Source organism: Chaetodon trifascialis, chromosome 6, assembly GCF_039877785.1.
Source record: "Chaetodon trifascialis isolate fChaTrf1 chromosome 6, fChaTrf1.hap1, whole genome shotgun sequence".
NCBI lineage: Eukaryota > Metazoa > Chordata > Actinopteri > Chaetodontiformes > Chaetodontidae > Chaetodon > Chaetodon trifascialis.
The window spans coordinates 8715272-8738615 of NC_092061.1; the positions used below are offsets into that span (position 1 = coordinate 8715272).

The following is a 23344-nucleotide window of genomic DNA, read 5'->3' on the forward strand; positions in this document are numbered from 1 at the left end:
TACACGTGTACGAGTAATACTTTAAAACAGGAGTGATTTCCATTAGCCTTACATAAGGCTGCTCCTGTCTTCTAAATAAAGTTCAGAAATAAGATCCCTCGGCTTCCTCATGGTGAGTCAGATACCTCCACTTTATTAATCAGCTTTAATGTGTTCATTCTCAGAGTCGCTGTACTACGTCAGGGTTGTTTCTTTTGTGTGGTTTCGAGTTTTATGGTCCAGCTGGAAACAAGTTTTCGTCCTCTTAAAATGCCATGCTAGTGCCACCGTTTTCATTTTTTGACTACAGTAGCTGCCCACCTCACACACACACACACACACACACACACACACACACACACACACACACACACACACACACCCAGTGTATAATGACTTCCCCTGGCATTGGCCCCGATGTCTCTGCAGTCTGGAGAGAAGGGTGGAGCGTCTGTTTATGCCGGGACCCAGGACGTGACTGGGTGTAACGTAAATCACCAGGCTTTTCTGACACAAAGGACAATAAATGTTTACAGTGGTTAAAGTGGCCACTTTTTTGTGGTGCTCAAAGCAGAGGCTGTTTTTCCCTTTAACGTCCCCACTCCCAGGTGAGCTAAGAGCAGCTCCCAGCCCTCCCAGTGGCCTGCAGCCTGCTGCAGTGTGGCTCCAACTGGACAAGTTTCTCCGCTTTTCCTGCTCGCTTACACATGGCACGCATCAAAAGTGCCTGAATGTTGTGCTTGTTTTAGACCTTCCCCGCTCTCAAAGTCAAAAAACACATTCACATTCAGACAGCCCAGACTTTACTTAACAAAAGCAGAAGAGCACACAGTCAAACTGGGAGGAAATTATCCAATTAAGTTGTTGCTGGAGGAGATTCCCCTCCGGTTGTCATGGCAGTAGGGGGCTGTCGAGCCAGCAGGGATGCTGGGATTAGCCACTTATCTGAGCGTCGTTCCGGGTGGCTCAGATCACAGGCGGCGCTGAGTGGAAGTGACAGGTCCCATTCACAGGGCCTTTACTCTCCGGCACCATGGATGCTATCCAGGGCCACCAGCGCTTTGTTCTGCTCCTGCCGCGTGAGCAGAACCTCTTGCCAGCGTAGAACCTGATACCCCGCTGCTGTCTGCCTCATTCGCCGCTTTAAGGAGAAATAAAAGCTTGCCACACGGGCAAAGCTGGTGGCCGGATTGTGCTTAAATCTGTTGCCACAGTGTTGCCAAGTGAAAGTTTAAGCTGCGCTCGTAGTTCAGTGGGTGCAGGTTTCAGATCCAGGCTCTTAATACCTGTGTGTGTGGCTCCATCTGCAAATCTCCACACATTTCTTTGTGGATTTCCAGGCGACTGTGAGCACTTGTTTGACCTTGAGTTGGGCTGAAATAAAAAGGTCCCGTAAACGAAGCGCCTCTGTTATATAAAAGAACAAATAACCACCATCTTACTGCACTTTTCAAAGTCTGCTGTCTAGCTCAGAAATTAAAAACATATTGCTTTTGATCTCGTTAATCTCATAAACAGCTAACACCGGATGCATATATCTTTAAAGATCTCTTTTGGAGTTCCAGTGTTGCTTATATACCTTTGCTCCCATCATCCCTTTTCCTCTGCTTGTCTGCTTTTCACAGACTGTGGAAAATGTGTATGATCCGCTCATTTACTCACGCCAGCCTGCTTTTAACTCCACCGTCCTCTCACCAGGCCACCCCAAGAGCCCCCGGCCATGTCTGATTCCCAAGGCATTACAGCAGATCTCAACAATGTCCATACCAGCGGGACTCTGGTGCTGCTTTTAGGTGCAAGAGAGGAATGGAAGTGCAGCATAAGCTGAGAAGACTCATTTATATGGTTATATTTCGAATGGAGATGAGAGAGTTGTTTTCTTTTGCGTCCCTCCATTCTCACCCGTCCGCCTGCCAGCTGATTGGTCCACACGCGTAAATCAACAAGTCCAGCTTGAAGTAAAGATAACGTGTCTCTGTTTAAGTTTTGGGTCGTGCGTTTCCAGAACCAAAGCAGCAGAGCGCAGAGATAAACGAGAGAGCATTATGGGAAGAGTTCACGCCGATGCTGTCATCCAGTCATATGCAGGCTTTTGAGCATTTTTGGCCTATCACGTTCAAACTGAGGGCTCCATAAGCAAAACATTACATCACACCCAGGCTGATAAACAAACGTACTCCATCAGAGTCCAAGCGGAGTAAGATAACACTGCATCAGACAGGCACCTTTCACAGACGCTCTCTTTTTCTTATTTCCTCACCCCAACCTCAAGACTTGGCTGGAATTCCAGGCCAGTGGTGTAATTACTGGGTCCTAATTGTTTTCTATGAGGTTTGGGAGATATTGTCTTACTTGTGGACCTGGAACACAATGCTCTTTATCTCTGATTGAGCCTGAGGAAAAAAAAATCTAAGTATTTGCAGATGGAGGCACTTTCATAGGCTGCCAGAAATGGGGATTTAATGTATGCGTCTTTGGCTTTGGCACTCCAAGTAAGTAAATGCTTGTTTTCAGATGGGATATCCCAACTTATGCTACATCAAACACAAATTTCAAAATTATAGCTCATTTCAAAGCAATTTTATGATACGAGGATATCAAATGTAACCTATAAAGGCAAGATTATTACATTAGAGTTGGCTCTCGAAGACTGTACAATGCAGCGTGAACATACAGTCCAACAATGAAGGCCGACTGCGCACTCAGCAGTCATGGAAACCTGTAAAAATCGTTGGTGACTGCTAATTGTGATGGAGCCTTAAAAGCGTGACGATGACACTAAGAGACAGCAGTTGATATCTTGGACTTGATTTGATTTACGGAGGACAGCACTTTAAAGGAAATATGGCTGCGGCTTATCACAGGAGGGGGCCACCATGCGAAAAACATATGGGGGAACGTAGACTTGAATTAGCACGGCTGTCAAAGCTCTGCCGCGGGGGTCCCCATCAAGCTGTATCTCGCAGCCAAGCGGAGGCTGCGGTTTTTTGGGACACAATTACGGTATGGCTGGGAGGCAGAGGCGCGCTGTCTGTAATAAGCCGCAGAAATGTAATCTGTGTTTTCACAGCTCAGCGCAGCTTATCACAGGCCTCCACGCTAAACCCCGTGCTTTAAACATCAGTCGGCTGCAGCTTGCCATTAGCGAAGGAAGAGTGGGAGTGCGTGGACGGCGGTATACGCGTCTGTCTGACTGCCAGAGTGAATGTGTGGGTGGGTGTGCGAGGTGTTGAGGATTTGTACAGTGAGGGATGCAGCTGTTCGGCGTGATTAGCTGCTTTAATGGCAGCGGGCTTGAGGGGCTGTGAGTGGAGCGACCCCAGCCTGAGGTCAGAGGGGAGGGAGCTGGACAAGAGCAGGTGACCTCCACTCCCACTCCTCTTAGACCACACAGAGCAGCACTGTTAAAGTCTGACAAAACATGGAGTCACCTCTTCACTCAGCCCTCCTCTTCTGTTTCTGCCGCATTCCTCAACTCGCCTGTTTGCATTAGCAGGTGTTAAACATGTCATTCTCTCGTGCTCCTGTTCATTCACAAAAGAATCGACTTGATGTCAGCTGCATTCACCCCCCCCCACCCCCCACCCCACCCAGAGCATTTATGCAATCATAAAATCTACAAAGACACATAAATCACATGCATACAGGGAGGCAGGCTGCAGCCAGCGTGCAGAAAAAGGCCACAGCAGCTGATATTCAGAGTTATGTAAATGGCCAGCGCAGCACAAGTGCTGAGCCCAAATTGGAAGCAGCTGAAGTGAAGGCGAACTCGGCTGAGGGCCCCAGATGAGATTAGACATGGGAGCGTCCAGCCCCTTCAGCCCACGCTGTTCTGCTCAGGGGAATTGTCATAATAGTCATTAATTAACAAACAACGCCACTGAAAATACCAACCAGCCAACCTAAACCAAACCGTGGAGGGAACTTCTCTCTCTTCTCTTGTGCTGTCCGCCTTTATTTCCATATTGTATGTAAGTGTGTGCTGGTATGCGCATCAGGTTTATGAAATATCCACAAATTATACTTCGCAGAGTGGTTCAGGTATTTAAATTGGAATATATACTAATAATTATGATAATATTAATATGACATTATTTAGAAATGTTCCACTCACATAGAGAGCACACACTGTACAGTAAAAATCTCTCAGGCTGTGGAATAATAATAATAGAGTCATGAGAATTATAATTATGCCTGCATGGTTTATGTTTGAAATTTTGTCGGGCTAAAGGGGAAAGACAGGCACAGGAATGGTAAATATCCATTTCTAGGATAGCCAGGTTGTAGGTTATCACTTATAGGAGGTGTGATTATAAATTTGAATCATTATAATATCTTTTTTTATTTATTTGATAGCCCGTCTGTACATGTAGAACCACATTTGTTTTAATGCTTTACGCTCCATTTGTTTACCAGCGTCATCTGGCGTATCGTCTGTTCTTAAATCTGAAATGAATGTCAGAGAACTTCAAGAAATACAGATGCACAATTCTTTAGCTGAATCTTTTTTAAAGTTTCATACATACTTAGCCTTGATTCTGAGTTAAGTTTTATGTATCTGGCTCCTGTACTGGAAATGCCTCTTCTGCTTACTGATTTATTTATTATTTCCCAAGACATCCCCTGGGAGTGCATTGAAAACTGTTTTTCCTGCAGTCAGAAAGAAATAAAGTGGGCCGAGTCAGCGCAAAAAAACTTTTAGGGATGAAAATAGACACACACACACACACACACACACACACACACACACACACACACACACACACACACACACACACACACACACACACACACGCATGCACGCACGCACGCATGCCGTGGCAGCTGGAGTATTCTTCTGTCCCCAATAAAGCGGAGGCATTTCCCCTCACCCTGTAGTCTAAGTGGACTGGTGTGCTGACTGAGTGACCCACAAACAGACAGGCTCTTCACAGCCCGACAGATCACGCCATCAGGAGCAGAGAGAAGAAAGACGCTCTCCTCCTGGCCGAGATAAGGCCGACTGGTAACAGGGCTTTTATCATGAAGGGGGATGAAGAAAAGAAAAGCCTTTAAAATCCTACCCTTTTTTTTAAATCCTCCTCAGTCATGGAGGTGTGAGCTCAACATCCTTTCTCTCATCTCTGATCATTAAAGCTGCGTTAACCCCATCCGCTCCCTTTAGCATATCGCCGTCTCTCAGCTTGCAGGCATGATTTAGGTACTGTAAGACACGGCGCCTCTGTCTTTAGGTAGGCTCTGAGAAGGTAATGAAGCACATTTGGCGTTTTGACGTCAGTGCTGAGACAATGGCAGCATTGATGGAGTGGGTACGCTCGGGGTCCTGTTGGTTCCATACAGCTGTGATGAGTTCAGTGGACCCAGTTGCTCCCTGCAGCCCACTGGGAAGGCTGGTGACGTCTTTCACAACCCAAAGTCAGCATCTCTTAACTTAATTTGTCAGAATTCCAGTACCTTTCCACTTTTCCTGTCTTAATCTTCCTTCTTCCTCTTTTTTAAGCTTCGTAAAGCTGTTTTTTGCCTCCACTTTCGCTTTTATACAGCAGGGCAGCTACAGATTATTTTCATTTATTTGAACCTGGTAACTATTTTCTTGATTTACCAATTGTTTGGTTGAATGTATTTGATGATTAAAAAGACAGAATAACACAGTGCAATCATTGAGGATTAAATACAATAATTTCCATTGTGGTCCTCCAACATACAGCAAACAAAACAACAACATAAAAATGCAAAACCACTTGAGACAAAACATGCATATAATCGTGGACATGCTCCAAGATGTCTTCATGATACAAATACAAGTTCCTGAAAAACCCTCTTTTTAAATCTGCTTTGAAGATGAGCTCTGATGTGATCAATTTAAGGCTTGGAGGAAGTTTATTCCATCAACCGCTGGGTCAATGAAAATCTGAAAACAGTGAAAAATGCTTAATTTGATATATTTGAATTGCTTGTTTAGGTTGACCAAACATCCAAAACTCAAACATATTCAACTTAGTTCTAATTGCTCATTGTTTTTTTGTTTGATTTCTCTCAATTCATTTATCATTTCAACTCAGCTTCTACACAAAATCACTGTTTTATTCTCTTGCTCCCCAGTTTTTCAATCAGTCATATGAATCTCAGTAAAATCCAGTGATGTCTCCTTCATGCTGCTGTCTCACCCCCACTCCCCTCGGTGTACATCCACATTCTGAGCCACATTAACATGGAAATACTATGAAAACAATTGCTTTTAGATGAGATATCCTTCTCTTGCACAGCACCAGGCTGTGGTTTTTGTACACTCCCAGTAGTGCTGATGATCTAGCTGCTCATTTGTCACTGTTATGAGTTCATAAACATATACAACACCACATAAGAGAGGCTCAAGTGTTGCGGCTCAGTGGGTGGGGATTTTATGAAGCCAACCTTCAAGCCTCCTCCACTCCCATGTTTACTAAACCACAAACAGACCACCACATCACACAGATCTCGCTGTGGTGTGTTGCGGTGACATCATTTATGGCCTCTCGTATCACAGACCTCCCAGACGTCCCCCCACCCGTCCTCGGTTCGGTCTCAGTTTCCGATTCACTGAATGCTGCACTCTTGGATAACGTGTAGATTTTAAAAGTCATTGCCCCCGCCTGACTTTTGAGCTCTATTTTGAGCTGCATATATTTCCATTTGCTCATGTGGTTGATGCAGCACTCAGCGGGGATGAGGGGAGTGGTGCTGATGGTTGTGATTAGTTCTGGACTGAAGACGAGAGTGGAGAAGAGGTTTGGATGAACTGCACCAGCAGTTTGGCCTAATTAGAGACATTCCCGGTTGGCTTTCAGAGCTCAAACCTGACAGAGGAGCAGGCCTTCCCCTCGAGCAACCAATCATCTTGGCCAAAGAGAAATGACCTCACTTGATTGGCTGGAAGAGGAAAGGACGGAGGATAATAGAACTTGCCTCTAGAGATCAAATGTCATATATTTAAAGCTGGAGCTATACACGGCTGGCAAAGCGAGCCTGTACAGTAAGCTGTGTTGGTTTTACAGTCACAGACAATGGAGCTGTGAGAAATCTACCACAATAGAAGTGTGCTGTGCTTGGTGTTGAGGCGGGATAGTGTGGCCACGTGCCAACAAAACCAAACCACCATCAAAGTTAAGACTGCAAGGCACCCAGAACTGAGTTTGCAGCATACTGTATATAAATGCTGTGGTTCATATCCAATTGGTTATCCCTAGATAGACTAGAGTGGGCTGCAGGTCAGTGTTTATTAAGCAGGCTACAGCCCACCCTGTGAATAATTGCATGTAAACAATTGATGATTGATTATTGCAGAATCAGGGTCAGTTTTCTGTTATGAATTATGGACAGCGTCTGATGAATAATCAGCTCCATTTCAATCCTATGGAACAGGATGAACTTAAGACATGCGGACCATCTGAATGTCTAAATTATCTTACATTTGGGACTTTTTTGAAGTATTGATCATACATGCATCACGCAGAAGGCAGAATTATCAAACAAATGCAATAATTATCATGCATCTGGCAACACTGAGGCAGGAGATCATGTAGATGTCAGTTTATCCACAGCCAAAACAAAACTGGTTTAAAAATCTCAACTAAACCTTCAGCATTCACCGTTATCCGCCTCACACCCTGAGCTCCATGTCTACAAATGAGATCAGGTGGTTTAATGTCTCATGTGGTATTTTTTATTTATTGTTTGAAATCAGCTTTGTAAAACAGGCTGACTTGCCTTTATGTATAAAAATCTGCTTGCTTGGTCACTTATATCTGTTTTCACCGCCACAGTGTTTCACAGAAAGTATGTGTGTTTCATGTTTGCAGAGTGGTGGCTACTCTGCGCTAATAGAGCATGTAAGACATGCATCATTTAGGAAAGTGCTCATATCTCATTGGCTCTCCGCATCGTCTGGGGTCAGGTCTCAGGGGCTTCTCTTAATATCCACACACATATGGGCCTGCACACACACATTCGGGCATGCTCAGTCTACAGGCCATTTCAACTTGGCACGGCACCTCATTTCACCGTCCTCTTCTTCGCTTGGAGACACACATCTTGTTGAGATCATCTCTGAGGCACAGAGTGATGTGCACGTTGCTCAGGAAGTGTGGTATGCTTCAGTGGGCCAGGGCCAGTCTTCGTGGCTGGAGGAAGAGGTTGTGTGGCAGTGCTGGTGTGGCTGGTGGGGCAGCGTCAGGGGCTCAGAGCCAGAGAGGCCCAGCGGGGTGAGCTCATTAACAACAGGACGTACCCCTGAACCTCTAAACCCAGGCCTGCATTCCGTCTGCTCCAATGCCCCTTGGGACTCATCCAGGGGGGCTTTAACAGCCCCGGTGTTTTGGTTGGACCATAGCCACAGCCAGAGCTGTGCATGACGACTCCCACCCCTCCTCCCTCCCCCGCCTCAACCAGGACCATAAATACAGTCCAGAGAGGGTGTCTGTGTGTTCCTGCTTCCTCAGGTGTTTATGGCTCTCTCACTCATTCATGCTGAGCTCACAGCCAGGGCCTGGCAGCAAACAAACACTTGGACTCACACACACGCAGACATGTTTAAAGCACCAAAAACACCTGCTCTCCCACGCACGGACACATATATCAAGTTTGTATGTGCAGACAGACTCGTGCCTCAGACTAAAATTAAATGGAAATCCTTACACCGCAGATGAGTCGAGGTCACGCGAACATGAAAAAGGCAGTGAGCTGAACTTGCTGAGTCGCTGTAATCAATAAGCTTGATACAGGACACGGGCACACACTCACTGTGTGTCCCTGTTTCTGCACGCATACACACTGTATATCAGTTGCATGTGTGCCTTGTGACAGATAGACTGACAGGGCAGTAAATCACAAATCGCTACTGTGCCAGAGTTGGAGCTCTATCTGCTCTGTCTGCTGCTGTCATTGACTGCGGGTTGAGGGACGCAGCATGATGTCATGGCCTTTTATTTCTGTTGGCCGGCCTCCACCTTGTCTTCTTAAAGGGCTCCATCTCACCTGATGTGGACCACATGTGGCCCCATGAGACCGTGTCTGGTCAGCTTTGTGGAGACATGAGGGCTGACAGCCAGACGATCATCAAACGACTCGAAATAACCAAATATACTGCTTTTTGAAGTTCTCTTGCTATACTGTCTTTGTCATATTGTGCTTTAATTATCTTCCCCACTGTAATTCATCTCAGTTCATTATTGAAGCAATTTTTAAAGCAGAAAATACCAAAAATTCCCCAGATCCAGTTTCTAATTTTCAGTCTTTTATGTGGCTTTTGGTCTGTTGATTGGACAAAACAAGCTATTTAAAGACTCTCAGAAATCATAAAGGCATTGTAACAGGAATTCTCTCTATTTTCACACATTTTATTGACCAAACATTTTTATCTATCAAGAAAATAATTCGATGATTATTTAATAATTGTTAGGTGCAGCCCTGTGAGAAAGTTCCCACTGCTTGATGCAGCTCAAAACGACTCGAGGGTTTTTCCACTGTCAAAGGTCGTGGTGGTACCTGGTACTTTTTCTTGGTCAGTGGAAACGAGGCTTTAGTCATCCCTAAACAATGAACTATAAAATAGGGTTTAGAAGTCTCACTGTGGGCAGCTAATGCTGAAATGAGACTGTAAGGTAGTTTGGATAAAAACATCCACCAAGTGGCATGTGCTTCTAATTTTTCACATTACAGTTTTTCTCGTTTGTGTAAACTGCCTGAATAGTTACATCAGCATCTATCTGAAATGAGGTAAATGTGGATAGTGATATGTCAGACTGGCACTGAGCCGCTGCCTGCACATGAATTGGCCTTTCTGAGCCTTTTCAAAATGGTTACCCTCTTTGGACATCCCCCATCATTACATCCTATTTACAAAAGACCAAAAGGATTATTCTCAGTTAATGCGTTTTATATGAACCCTTCACTTTGCCTGTGTAAACCTAGCTACTCGAGTAAACAGAGCCCTATTGAAGCAGAGTTACTAAATCTGCAGCCAGATGGGTTCTCGACCCCGAGACAAAGTGGAGAATTACAGTTTGTCCTGAGAGTCCGAGCCCAGCTCTCGCCCCCTCTCTCTTCTCTCTGGCCTCGCTCGGGGGGGGGGGGGGGGGGTCATCTTTTCCCTCTCTCCTAGATGGTGAAAGAGATGAGTGTGTAAAACGAGAATGGCTGTACTAGTGAAAGGGTGGCACGACTCCAGCGGGACACGTTTCTCCAAGTGCTGCCAGGTAGAAAAGGCAGCGAGAACGGAAAAGAGGATGTGTTTTTCCTCCTCTCTTGTTGTCACAAGCTGACACTTGCAAAGAAATGGGATGGCACTGTTGTTTTAAGCCAGATGGAGGAAAAATATTACAAGGCATATGGAGAGATGGGGAAACGGAGTAGTTTTCTTAAGTGGAAAGGCCTGTTCGTGTTACTGTTAAAGGGACAAAGAACAGACTGAAGTAATAACCGTGATGAGCATCATTCATACTTTCTCTACGAGCCATAACCACAATGTTCCTTTGAGGTAATTTATCTTCTCATAATGTAGCTCAACCTTAGAAGTGAAATTAGATTTGAGGCTCCCTTGTCTTTGTCTACTCTGTCTGACCCTCTCACAGTCCACGCATCGCTACCCCCTGGGTGTGGGTGGGTAGCCATAGGGACGCCAAAGGGGTGAAAGGGCAAAGGATTGAGGGGTGCAGGGTTTGTGCTTTCCTGCAGAATAATGGCAAGTATTGTTCCTTAAGTGGCAGCACTGTATCGAGACTATCACGGGAAATTTCTTGACGTACTCATTCGGTGTCAGTCTTAAATTTCTGAGACACTTCAGAGCTGTATGTTGTGAGCTGGTCATGCTAAGGGAGTACAATGTGTCCCTTTTAGCGCCTGAGTATCAGCAAATCAAAAGGATTATTAAAGCCAAAGAGCTGCGCTGTACGAATGCGTCAGCGTGCAGGAAGATGATTAACTGAGATAGCCAGAACGGACAATGGAGTGCACTTTGCATTACTTTTGCTTCAGTGTTGTGGTCTAACTGTCTCTTGTTCCCCTGTTTTCTCTTCATGCTTCACGCTGTTGAAGAGAAAACAGGGGAACACTGACTGAAAACTGGAGCCAGCATGGAAACCTGCCAGAGATACAGATCCTCCAGAGGTCATTATGAGTGACAGTTAAGTCTCAGCCTCGGACCAATACTCTCACTGTTGATGTGTAATTGTGATGGAGGCCTCACACACTCCCCGATCCGCAGAGGGACAGGAGAGGGCACGCCGGGAGATGAATTACAAACACTGCTCAGGATCATTCATCCATCAGAGCAACTCTTTTTGCGCCAAGCTGGAATTCCTTTCCCCTGGCTGCACCTGACAGTGCAGAAACCTTAACCCGAGCTACCACCAGCTCACTTTTGCTCCAGAAGTGCAGCTGACTTTGCTCGAGCTTTTCGGGAGGTTCTCTGTCAAAACCGAGGCAGCTTCTGTCAGCAGCAGCGAGCAGCCGCCCTCCTTCTCTGGAAGCGCCTGAAGGATCGATCTGAGAGGCTCTGCAGTGGACGGGTGGAGCGTGGATGGCTATCATCAGCAATTTGACTCCACTCACTTCTTCTGCTAATGTTGTTTGAATGAAAGTTGGGGCAGAATTGTTGGTGAAAAGTAGGAGATGTTGAAAGGGAACGGCATAATGTGTTACAGTTGACTGTGCAGAGGGTATGCTTATTGGCCAAGGACTGGGCGTGCAGGTTCATGCCAGAACTACATACTTTTTCTTCCATATTCCAAGATGCAAAAGTCCCCAGAGACGTTGCTCAATTGTGTTTTGATGAACACCGGGAAGGCGTCCTCGTCGCCCCCAGTCACAAAATCTAAACTCCCCTGAACCTTTTTGGGAATTTGTCAGCAAAAGTTTATGTTTGTCCGTGTCCTCACGTACAATTTAGTACTTGTATGAGAGGAAGGGAAGGACTGCCTCAGCGATGTGGCTGTTACTAATATGTCTGCGCCTATGAGTCACACGGCGGCAGAGCCACGCGGAATTTATGAGTGCATATATGAATGCTTAAATAACACTAATGAAATATGCTGGCGCGGATTGATTATGTGCAGTGCTTGTTATGCTGTTGCGTGTCACAGTGGGCGTTTACCTTTTAGATGTTAATTTCTCCTTTCTAGGTTGGCAATGAGCAAAGCAAACTTGGCCCCAACTTTTTTTTGTATAAACTTGAAGTTTCAGATTTGATCTTTTTTCCTAATCTTTTTTTTTTTTTTTTTTTTTTAAATAAAATATGCATAAACGAACAATGCACACTTTCCCAGGCGCAGGGCTTCACAGAGAGAGACCAAAAAGATTGAACGCAGCTTTCTGGGTGGGCGTCTTGCTAATTGCAAACCCAGATGCGAAAACGAGCATCCAAAACGTGAACAGACCAGACTCGAAAAACACAAACGAGGACACAACACATAGAGCAAACCCAGTCGCATGCTTCACTGTGGCAGCATTAAAAAAAAGAGCCTTGTCTTACCACCTGCATCACAGACCTCCACGTGCTCATGAAGGGTGGGGGTAAATACATTTTTGGCTACAGCAGCATCAACACCTCTCCTCCAGTGGCCATTTTGAACCCTGATGTTCAAGCATGGACAGCTGCTGTTTTGCACCGTTGGTTTTGTCATGTCAAGTGCAGAGATGACTGGATATAAGAAATCCAGAGGACCATATGCTCAGATCTTAATGCAAATGCCTTGGAGTCTGTCCTCACAAGAAAAATGACAGCATTGGATTGTTTGTTCAAATGCAGTATGTCTACTTACACGTGACGAGGACCTGTGAACACAACGGCGTGTAAGCTCGGGATGGATGCACGGATGGGGTAACAAAGCACGTGAATTTCATTCCTTTTTCCTACAACAGTCTGCTTTTAGCGATGACCACGATCTTTCCATAACCTTAGCCCGTAGTTCTTGAGCCTGATATTAACCACAGCGCTGGCAGATCAGAAAGCTGTCTGCGTGCCGTCAGATCAGAAAATGCTCACATCGGTTCTACTGGAAGGCAGCGACAGACGACATACTTCATCGTTTAGTTTAGAGGACTTGTTGGACCCTTTGAAAGTCTGTCTGAATACTATTTATCACTCTCCAGACTTTACCCTGACTGTGCAGTGGCCACCGTGTGAATACGGTCACAAAGCTCTGGGAGTCACAGACGTATAGCCTGCATGATTCATACGAGGATTATCACTGAACTCTGTCGCTATGAAATCAGCCCTGAGGCTCAAAGGCTGCGTCTCATGTGTGAATTATGATAACGCTCTTTGAGTTTTCAGCCTCATAACTGCACAGAAAGAGGGAGGAGGACTTCGAGTGCTAAAACAGTATAAATTACTTTCATTTTCCACTCGTGTTGGGTCTTATCATCTCACCGCCGAGTGATGTCATGTGTAATCCTGACACTTTCATCAAGCTTTAAACTGAAGTGCTTTTTTTACAGCGGTCTGCTGTATAGTTTTATGTAGATGGTTGTATGATGAGTTTTAAAGGTTGGTTTGCCCTAAATTGCCACTTGTGATATTTACAGCTTTCATAAGTAGTTTAACACTCTGCAGATAAAACCGCTGAGTCGGGACAATTAGCCTTCAAGCTTCGTGTGTAGCTGGTGTGTGGTGTGTGTAACTTGTGAATCAATTAAACCACGATGAATAGCAGAGGATAGAGGGGGAGTAAGAGGATTAAAAGCTCACGAGAGGTGTCGCTGATGCTTTCTGGCTGACCACTGCATCTTGAAATCCTTAAGAAGCAGCGCCTCTGTACTTTAACCTGTCGGTGCCTTCGACTACTGTGAGACGGGGGGATGAAGACGGAGCACTTGTTCTCCTCACAAGCACTCCCTCCATATTGTGGAGTGCCACAGTTTGATAAACGTCCAGCCTTGGAGTCAGACAGTGGGACACATCCATCCATTTTTACTGCTGCACCAAACGCCGGGAGAGATCAGGTCCTTCTGCGCCAAGACCTCCAGAGCACAACTCAGACTGCCAGATATCAGCGATGAAGAGGGGAGGACAGCGAGGATACACACATCATGTTTGGACTACGCACACACACATACATGCACGCTCTAGACAGACAGACACTGCAAACATACACACACACGGGAGACATATTTAGTCGAGACAGGCCAGATGTTTTATCTCAGTATGTATGTGTCAGAGTGCTCCCCTCCCTCTGACGGAGGAGTGTTAATCTCTGGAGCTGGAAGCTCGGCACGCCGCCACGGCTGCTGCGACCGGGACCACGCTGATAAATTACACCACACTGACCACGGAGGGAGGTCTTGAAAAAGCCACAAAAGACCCCGTACACCATAAGTCTCTGACAGGCCCAGTGTGATTTTGTGAAACTGGATAATGAAACTTTATCTTCACCTCACTGGCTGTCTAAATATGGCCTCTCATCTCTAAATTACTTTTATTCTGCTGTAATGATATAGCTGCTGAAGTGCCAAAACGATGCTCATATGATGACTGATACTGTGTTGCTGATTAAAACACCAAACAGTGTAATTACACAGTAACCTCGGCAGAGATCTCAGTCTACATGTAGTCCAGTGAAGCTTTTAACATCCAAACATCCTTTTAGTCTTACTCAAGACTTTTTAAGTGTGTCACATGTGAGCTGGGATATGATGCTGTAATTTTTGGATTTGTGACCTGCACACGGCTCCCCAAATCCCAAAACAGCTTTAAGACTCACTAATATTATTTGCTTCCCACGCCTGTGTGATTTTTTTTTTTTCCGGTATGCAGGTAATTAATGACCTCTAAGAGCCAGCATCCATGCATCTTCTTGAAATGCTTCAACGGTTAGTTGATTAATCGACAGTTAATCTTTTACATCATTTTTTAATCTAAATCTAATTCATTCTCTGGTTACAGCTTCACAAATGTGAGGATTTGCTGCTTTTCTTTGTTTTCTAGAAATATGAATCTTTGAGTTTTGGGCTCTGGGTTGGACACATTTGAAAAACTGTGAATCGATCAAATGCAGGTGCAGCTTCTCAGATGTGAATATTTGTATTTTTTCTTTCAGTCACAGTAAAGTAGATGTTGAGTTTTGGACTATTGATCGGACAAAATACTTTTTTCACTATTTTCATTTTATAGACCAAATGATTAATTGATTAATCTACTAATCTTGCAGCCTTACTTTTTAGAAGTAAAGCCAAAGTATACGTCGATGTTACCTAAGTTTCTTCTTTTCCTCGATCAGCACTTTCTCACTGTGTGGGTGTGATGGAGCGCGGCGAAGGCTGTTGTTGAAAACTTTGTGGATGCCAGCAGGGAGGAGTCTGAAGGAGAGCTTGTCTTCCTTTGTAATGCGGTGCTGAGATAAGGGCCGTATCAGCCGGAGCCCTGCGGGGTCGGAGGACCCCTGTCGACCTGAAACTGTGATCACACAGTCTGTTTTAATCGCTGACAGGAGCAGCGCTGATTGATGGCTTGGCATTGTTTGCCTCTCGTTTGGCCGGTGGTTTCTCTCTGCTGTACGGGGCGGTGATGGCTCTGTGTGGTTTTGATCTGTGTTTCCTCTGATCCTGTAATCTGCTTCCACTCCTCTGCATGCGCGCCTCTCCTCCGTGTGTGTGTGCTTTCATCCTTGTGTGCATGTCTTCACACAGTCAGCTCTGTCTGTGGGCATGTTGTGTTAAAGTGCTTTTCAGAGATAAGACCCTCATTCTGGTGCGATGGCAGAGGGGTGGAGGATGAAGGGAGTGAGAATGCTGTGAATAGAAGCATCCCATCTTCCTCCCTTTATATCCTTTTTTCTTCTCCTCTCTTATCTTTACTCCTTTTTCATTTCCCCCCAACAGTTTTCTCATTTCTCTCTCTGAGTGATCTGCAGCAGAGGCAGTAAATTGCAATGCACTTGCAAACTGTGGGAGAGTTTCTGTGTCAGTCTTAAGCCCGACAGCGACGGAGAATGGATGTCACATTAACACTGGCGCGCTCCATCACCGAGCAGCATCTCTGCCTTGGCAAATCGAGAGACAGAGAGAACGAGTTGGAGATAAACTGATGGAGGAAAAGTGCATCACTGAGAGCTTTCCTAGACTGAATCATTCAGCGGCCCCCCACTGATCTGTCTGATCCAAAAATGAGCAAAAAAGCCCCCAAATCCCTCATTCTACTGTTAATAAATCTCTCTTTGAAGCATAAAATACACATATTTCATTGTAGAATTTCTGATAGTGTCCTTTCGAGAATGACTGGTAGAAAAGTTCACACATCACAATTCAGACTATTTTGTTCACATCGAGCCTTTAAACCAACAAAATAGCAGCACTGCTTGTATTTAAATGGTTGTTTTTTTTCATGTCTTACAGTTTTAAATGGAAAACTTCATGAGGTATATATAAACTCTGAGCTGTCAGTGAGTTTATAATGCACTTTTTATAGTATAACATGCAAGAATCTTTGTGGGAAAAGACCTCCTCCAGACCAGCTTGGACACCTCCCTGTAGATGCACTTTTTATGCACTCCTGTTTATGGATCAGATGTGCTGTTACACATATCCATCATGAGGCACGCCTCTACAACATGAACACAATCATTCTTACACATCCAGGTGTGTATGCCCCATTGGCTGGTATGTATGTGTATATTTACATTTATTTAAACTTTCTTGAATTCTTTCTTTCGTTTTATTTAAATGTTCTCTGCCGTGTGTGTCGCGACGACCACAGTGGAGGCCTCAAGCCACAATGTGGTGATCTCACAGTAAAGTTGTTCTTCAGGCTGCTGAGGTTTTGAGCTCATCACGATGTTTCCTTTCTGCGTGCACCTTGGAAGTAGGTCTTGGAAGTAGGTGAAACTGTGCCAGAAATTCCTACTCAACATACTTCACACACAGGTGTGACAACAAACGGCCCTCCCTTTTCTTTTCTTTTCTTTTCTTTTCTTTTCTTTTCTTTTCTTTTCTTTTCTTTTCTTTTCTTTTCTTTTCTTTTCTTTTCTTTTCTTTTCTTTTCTTTTCTTTTCTTTTCTTTTCTTTTCTTTTCTTTTGCTCTCCTGCCCAAACACTACGGGAGTCATGGTTGTAAGAAAACACCCTCTATCCTCTGTGTCTGTAGTTTTGTCCTCTGCACCGCTCAGCTCTGAACTGCCCTCTTTAGCTTATCATCCCTCTGTAGAACACACAGAGCACGCATACTTATCTCCAATGGTGCAAAACACAAACAAACCGTAACCCCTGTGCGCTTGATGGCCCGCTTTATTTCCATCTGTCGGAGGAAGCAGACACGAGACAGGACCACATGTTGGAGTAACACTGCCCAGATCTGAGGTGTTGTCGCTGGGATCGGGTGGGTGGATGACTGTGAGGGGTGGTGTTACTCCAAACAGAGCAGAGATAGAATGCAAAAAGACACCTGTGCAGAGGAAACACGAAGCACACAAACAGCCTTCATGAGTGATAATCTTCCATCTGTGCGGATAAAGTGACGAGCAGGAATACAACATCAAGATGTCGTACTGCAGCTCAATGGCGTGCACGCACAATCAACATTTTTTTTGTTTGCCAGACCATGCCTGTCATGATTATGCTTATCTGCAGGGTGCTGAAATCCTCTGAAGGTCATTTTGTTTATTTTCAAGGGAGTTTCCAAAACACGCTGTAAGTGTTTGTCATCAGGATTGAGATGCCACAGATAGCTCTGGCTATACACGGATTAGCCTTTGGAATTCCTACATCCAGTAATTAGTGTCATCCACTGCATGCACCGTGTCTGCTCCCGCTGTGGGTTTCCTTCCTGAATACTGCACAAACACACTAATTTTCCATTAATATTTGAGTATATTTGAGGATAAACTGAGTTTATTTTCAGTGTGCCCAGAGGGTCTTGCCATGTTAGCCTTGTTAATCCCGCTGCTGTCTCTCTGACAGAAGACCAGAGCTCAGAGCTCTTTGTCATCTCTGTGTATTTGTCTTGCTCGAGGCTATTTTGGTAATTCAAATACTTTACACATTGTAGTGTCATGATAAAGACTTCCTCTACTTCTTCAGTGTTGTCTTGCGTGGATTAAAGAAAGCCTCCTGTTTTCCCTGCCAGGGTAAAGGTTAGACGCTGTATGGATCTGTCCTGAGGTCACTGCACATCAGTCATCATGTTTGTTTTGTCTGTCTTCTGTTTGGCTGGATGTAAGTTTAGCCATTGCAAAGCCTGCGGTGCAGTACGAGCCATCAGGAGAATGAGGTCCAGATTGCTGCGTAGTCTGTCACATGCATGTTCATTTATGACTTCATCATGAAAGGTCTCTTACACTGTGTAAACTGTAGGCACGACAGAAGAGAGCCGTGATTAAAATCTCCCATCGTTTGTGCTTTGTGTTTGTGTAACCTCAGCGAGACGAGGTCCGGCATACCTGCGTTATTGCTGGAGTTAAAGCTTTACCTCCTGCAGGCCCGCCATCAATCAGCGCAGTGCCGGTTAGCGCTCTGCTGGATTAGCACAGGTTTGACCCCCACCAGGTGTGTGCGACCTGTGTCACTGTCTCACGTCCCGGCTGCGGTGTCGTGTTCTCCGGCGCCTCCCTGCAGGTCTACCTGAGTAGAGGCTCACTGTTCCACACGCTATCACCCCGAACCCAAAAACAGCCCAATCAGCTTTGATCCCACCCTGCGGCCCCTGGAAGTAAGTGGGGTCTAATCCCCCAAAAGCCTTAGAAAGACACAGAGGAATGCCTGGCACACAGCTCACCATTCACCCAGGGATTAGAGTGAGAGGAGCTCAGCTACACACAGTCATTTACTCCACCCACTCCATGTGAGTGTATACGTGTGGGATCGTGGTGTGTGCGTGCATATGTACATGTATGTAAATTCTGCAGGCATGCATACACCCAGGAGTTACAATAAATGATCTAAAAACCTAAAGAGGACTTTTCTAACACTGCCAGAAAGGCAGGTCATGTAAGGTTGAATGCTAATTAGCAGCATTTGTTGGTAATAAAAGAGTTTTCAAAGCAGCAGGAGCTCCACAGAGGCCAAATGATGTGTGCCAAGGCTGAGGGTGCACAGTCCAGAAAAGTTAACTGATATCTTATTTCAAACTAAGGCTCTGAAAATGTCAATATATACGATGTTTGATAAGATTATTTTTCCAATATCAATATACAGCCCACGTGTTTCTCACATTATGGCAAATGTACGAAAAACAGTCTTTCATCACTTCATTACATCAGACGAGAAACATGTGAAACAATTACTCATTTGTTACATTATCATTCACATTCATCAATTTGGACAACAGAGTTTTGAAAAATGATCCAGAGAGAGAGGGGGTCCACCAAAGGCTGCAAGATTATGATGTTACTGTATTATAATCCAGCCTCATTGCAGATGCTGACAACATACAGTATAAGCCAAAAACTTCTAATGAGTAGCAAGAACATAACTTATGTCTGTGGTTAGTCCCCATTTCCTCAGTAATGAAATAACTGTCTGCTCATTTGTCAGTCTGGAACCGGAAGCAGTTTTATAAACATCTGTAACCCAGAAATCAACAACAGCTGATCAAACCATCCGGTTTGATCACACCAACACTCCTCTGAACACATTTTTTTGATACTCGATTGATCCTCGACGGAGAAAGCTGAGAGCTCCAAACCCGACCCTGCTGCCTTTAATTATACTTTCATTTTCTGCAGCAGCAGGATTACGAGTGTCCATGAGACATAGCGAGCGCCCCCGTCTGTCAGCGCACCGGGTAGAGGGGTGCAGTGCTGTCAGGCGGATGACTGTGTTACTCACACTCGTGTCACAGATGCACAGTATCGTGGTCAGTCTCAGCCCTGTGTGTGTGTGTGTTTTAACAGGTGCACAGAAATGTTTAATGATGTACAGAGTGATGCTCAGAGCTGGCATAACGCTGATGGTGAAGACAATGAGGCAGCAGTGTGCAGCAGACTCATCAATCTTACCCTGAACCTGGAGTGTGGAGGGAGGGATGTTGATCCTGGCGCCCTGCCACTGCTTTGAGAGCTTACCCATATGTGACTGCTTGTATGTAACAGAGCGACGGAGCATCAGAGGGTGGATTTCATATGATCCAATGGAAGACATGTCTGATGCCAGTCTAGTTTATGATTTCTTCTTCTCCGCTCTTACCTGGGAGTGTGTTTGGGAACCGCTCCTCCCTGTGAGAGTGAACCTTTGCTCTACGCTCTCAGTGAAGTCTTTTATTTGAGGAGAGAATATGAGTCGTCTAAATCAGGAGCTTTGAGCCCTGCTGTTGGGTCAGGCCCGCGTCTACGCTAATAGACAGTGTGTGACTCAGCCAGGTCCAGGACTTCGTCAGACATGCAGCATGTCGGACGCACAGCCGGCTGTGCTTCTATCAGCCAGAGCTCTGCGTCTGCTTTCCTTTCATGCATGAACGTATCTGCGGTCAGAGAAGCTATTATGGTCCTGAATACCCAGTGAACAGATACGGTGCAGTGTCTCTGTGGTGATACAGCGCAAGAACCCATGAATCATAAAGGCTTCATCATGCTGAAAACAAACAAGCTTGCACACACTTGCACACCTGGGAGAATGTTTAGGTTTGGCTGGAAACTTTATTATCCACAATGTGGAAAATTGCCTTTGGCTTCACCACAATCAACATGGCTTAAAATTAAAACAAAGGTGAAAAACAGTCAATTAGGAGAGCTTGGAGTTCAGTCACAGGCAATCGAGTACAGTTCAGTACAGGTTTGAGACACTGATGATCCAACAAGCATCTCGTTTGAAGCATACCTTTTCCAGCATTAAAGGGTTATATGGTTCACTTTGGACTGAGAGAATTTTATTTCCCCACTGAGTTTCTGAAACCGCTTCAAACTCCCATCATCGTTTCACACAGTTCCTTCATTTTAGCAGCAGTTAAAAATCCAAATAAACGGGTCTTTCTCCAAGCTCTCAGATGGAGGGCGTTTTTACTCAACACTTTATGTTTCTACAGACTGTTTACATTGGCAGTCATTTACAATGACAAAGGGAATATCTGATGAGTAGATGTTGCAAGTCAAATTTCTCCTCGCTGACTCCTCTGCCTCTGTCCCATTTAAAAGTATGTGGTGAAACAGTGGTCTTAAGCTATTTCAGAACGCTACATCCAACATTTTTCTCCCTGACAAACCTCTGAGCAGGCCCGAATACCTCCACGGTAAAATGATCCAAACTTATGAAGGCAAAATGGAGATTAGGGTGTTATGTGAGATGTCCCAAAGGAAACTGACAAATCAAATGATTTGTTATGGTGGAGGAAATGGACAATGCTCTCGGAGAGAAGCTGAATCATGAAGAAAACTGAAACAATAGTGAGGAAAGATTTGGCCTATTTCTTACCACACATGTCTGCTTCTCTCAGCTCAGTTATAGCTTTGCGGAGTGAGGCAGGTTTATGATTTGCTATTGAAGCACAATATCGTCCTTAGGGGAGATGGAATGGCTACAGTCTGGCAGTCTGTCCTGGCTCTGGACGGACGAGTGCAGTCACTATCACGCAGTCATTGTGTTGGACTGGAGCTTTTGTGTTTGGTTGCCATGGATCCTGCTGCTCGGTTGTCAGCGCGAGCTTGATTGTTTTTATTGTTTACATGGGTGGTTAAGGAAAAGTATAGGTTATTGAAACCTTCGTCTTAACAAGACTTGCTCTCGCGTGTACTCGCACACAAATCATACCACTGGAGGGAAATTACATCTGGCTGGTGTGGCAACAGGCCTCTAAGCTGTAATAAGTGAGCGTTCAGACCAGCCTTGGACAAATAAACTTCATGTTGGACTGGACTTGTCCTTCAGACACTCAGGGCAAAGGATTTACTCATCCGGCGCTGAGTATGTATAGCGGAGGAGAAGAAGCAGGATGTTTAGCTGAAGGTTTGTGGATTGGCCTGTGCTCTGCTTGGCTGCAGCTGTGGGCAGAGAGCTGGAGCGCTTGTCAACCTCTGTATGGCAATGAACAGGGTCAGAGTGAAGGGGCTGCCGGCCAGGAATTCAGCAGCATGTTTTTGCAGAGAGCAGCAGTGTGTAAACTCCACTGCCTATTGCATTTGGTCGATTCAACACCTTTTTATTGCTTAGCCTTTGGAACCTACTGTTTGGATGGTTTTCATCCTCCAAAATGTTCTTTCCTTCCATTTTATTAGAACTTGGGTCTCATTCAGTGTCGGGCAGTCTTACAGTTCTTTGAAACAAGATACAGTAACGTTTCTTTTGCCACGATTAAGGGACTGCAAATTGAAATTCAGCAATTAAGTTCACTAATCACAGGAATTCTGCATCACTTGTAGACATTTTAGAGGTGTGCCTGTTTGCTGTCCTAGCAGGAGTTGGATAGAGTGTGTGTTTTAGCTTGGGGCTCAAAGTTAGGAGAGATCCGCCTTCCAGTAACGTGTGAGGGTGTGTGAACACTGCAGCTTCAATGTGAGGACAGGACTTCAGTGTTAAACTGGCTGCTTGTTAAACCATATGTATGAAAGCTTTTGAATCACCTTCGACCTTTTAATGAGTAATAACTAATGCACAAGTTTTTTTAAGTGACTGGTTCCCCACCCGGGGCTCAAGCGTCATGTGGGGTCGTGAGGCCTTCAATGGAAGTTACTCTTTTTAAAGTATAGATTGACTATGTTCACAAAACCTTCACTGTCTGCTAAACAGCCTCATCCTGCATTAGAAAAGTATGCAGTTAAAGCAACCAAAGATCTAATAGAACAATGGCCAAGCATCAGGGAGAAGAAAACACTGAATTTGTCAAAACAAAGCATATTAAGCAAGTAAGTAAGAAAACATAATACAGTCAGAGAATTGTATAAAAAGTTCCTAAAGTGTCAGGAAAACTGATCTCTGATGCAATATTCACAAGAAATAGTCTGCTCGACATTCATCCAAATTGCTCATTTTACACAAACGTCCTGCAGATGTTGTGGTCACTGGGTTAATTCCACAGTTCATCAGTTGTTGTTCTGTACTGTTATTGTTATGCATTGAATATAATATGAAACATCCATAAACTATGTCACTACGTCAGGGGTCATCAGTTTCTTCATGCTGGAAAAAAGGTTGTTTTAAGTAACTTCTCCAATGCTGATCTTCATATGGCGTAGATTTGTCTGAAATGTCTATTTTAAATAAACATTAAGTTCAGATTCAACTTATTTGGAAGAGGGAAGTTCAGGTGAACGGAAAGATTATTACCAGCTATGACCTAATACACTCCTCGCTCCTGTTGAGTCTTGTATCCTTGTTATTACTGACAGTCTGGCTGCGCTCTTTTTGTTTAGTGAGTTAGATAATCTGGTTTAGCTGTTGGCATCTTTACAGCTTGTCTTCTTCTGCTTCTTGC

General features: G+C 44.8%; 1 protein-coding gene across 2 annotated transcripts in view; it reads left to right on the forward strand.

Moving 5' to 3' along the window:
• The window catches only part of emid1 (EMI domain containing 1), a 55928-nt gene that overhangs the window by 10323 nt on the left and 22261 nt on the right, over positions 1-23344 (forward strand). The gene's annotated exons all lie outside the window — the stretch shown is intronic.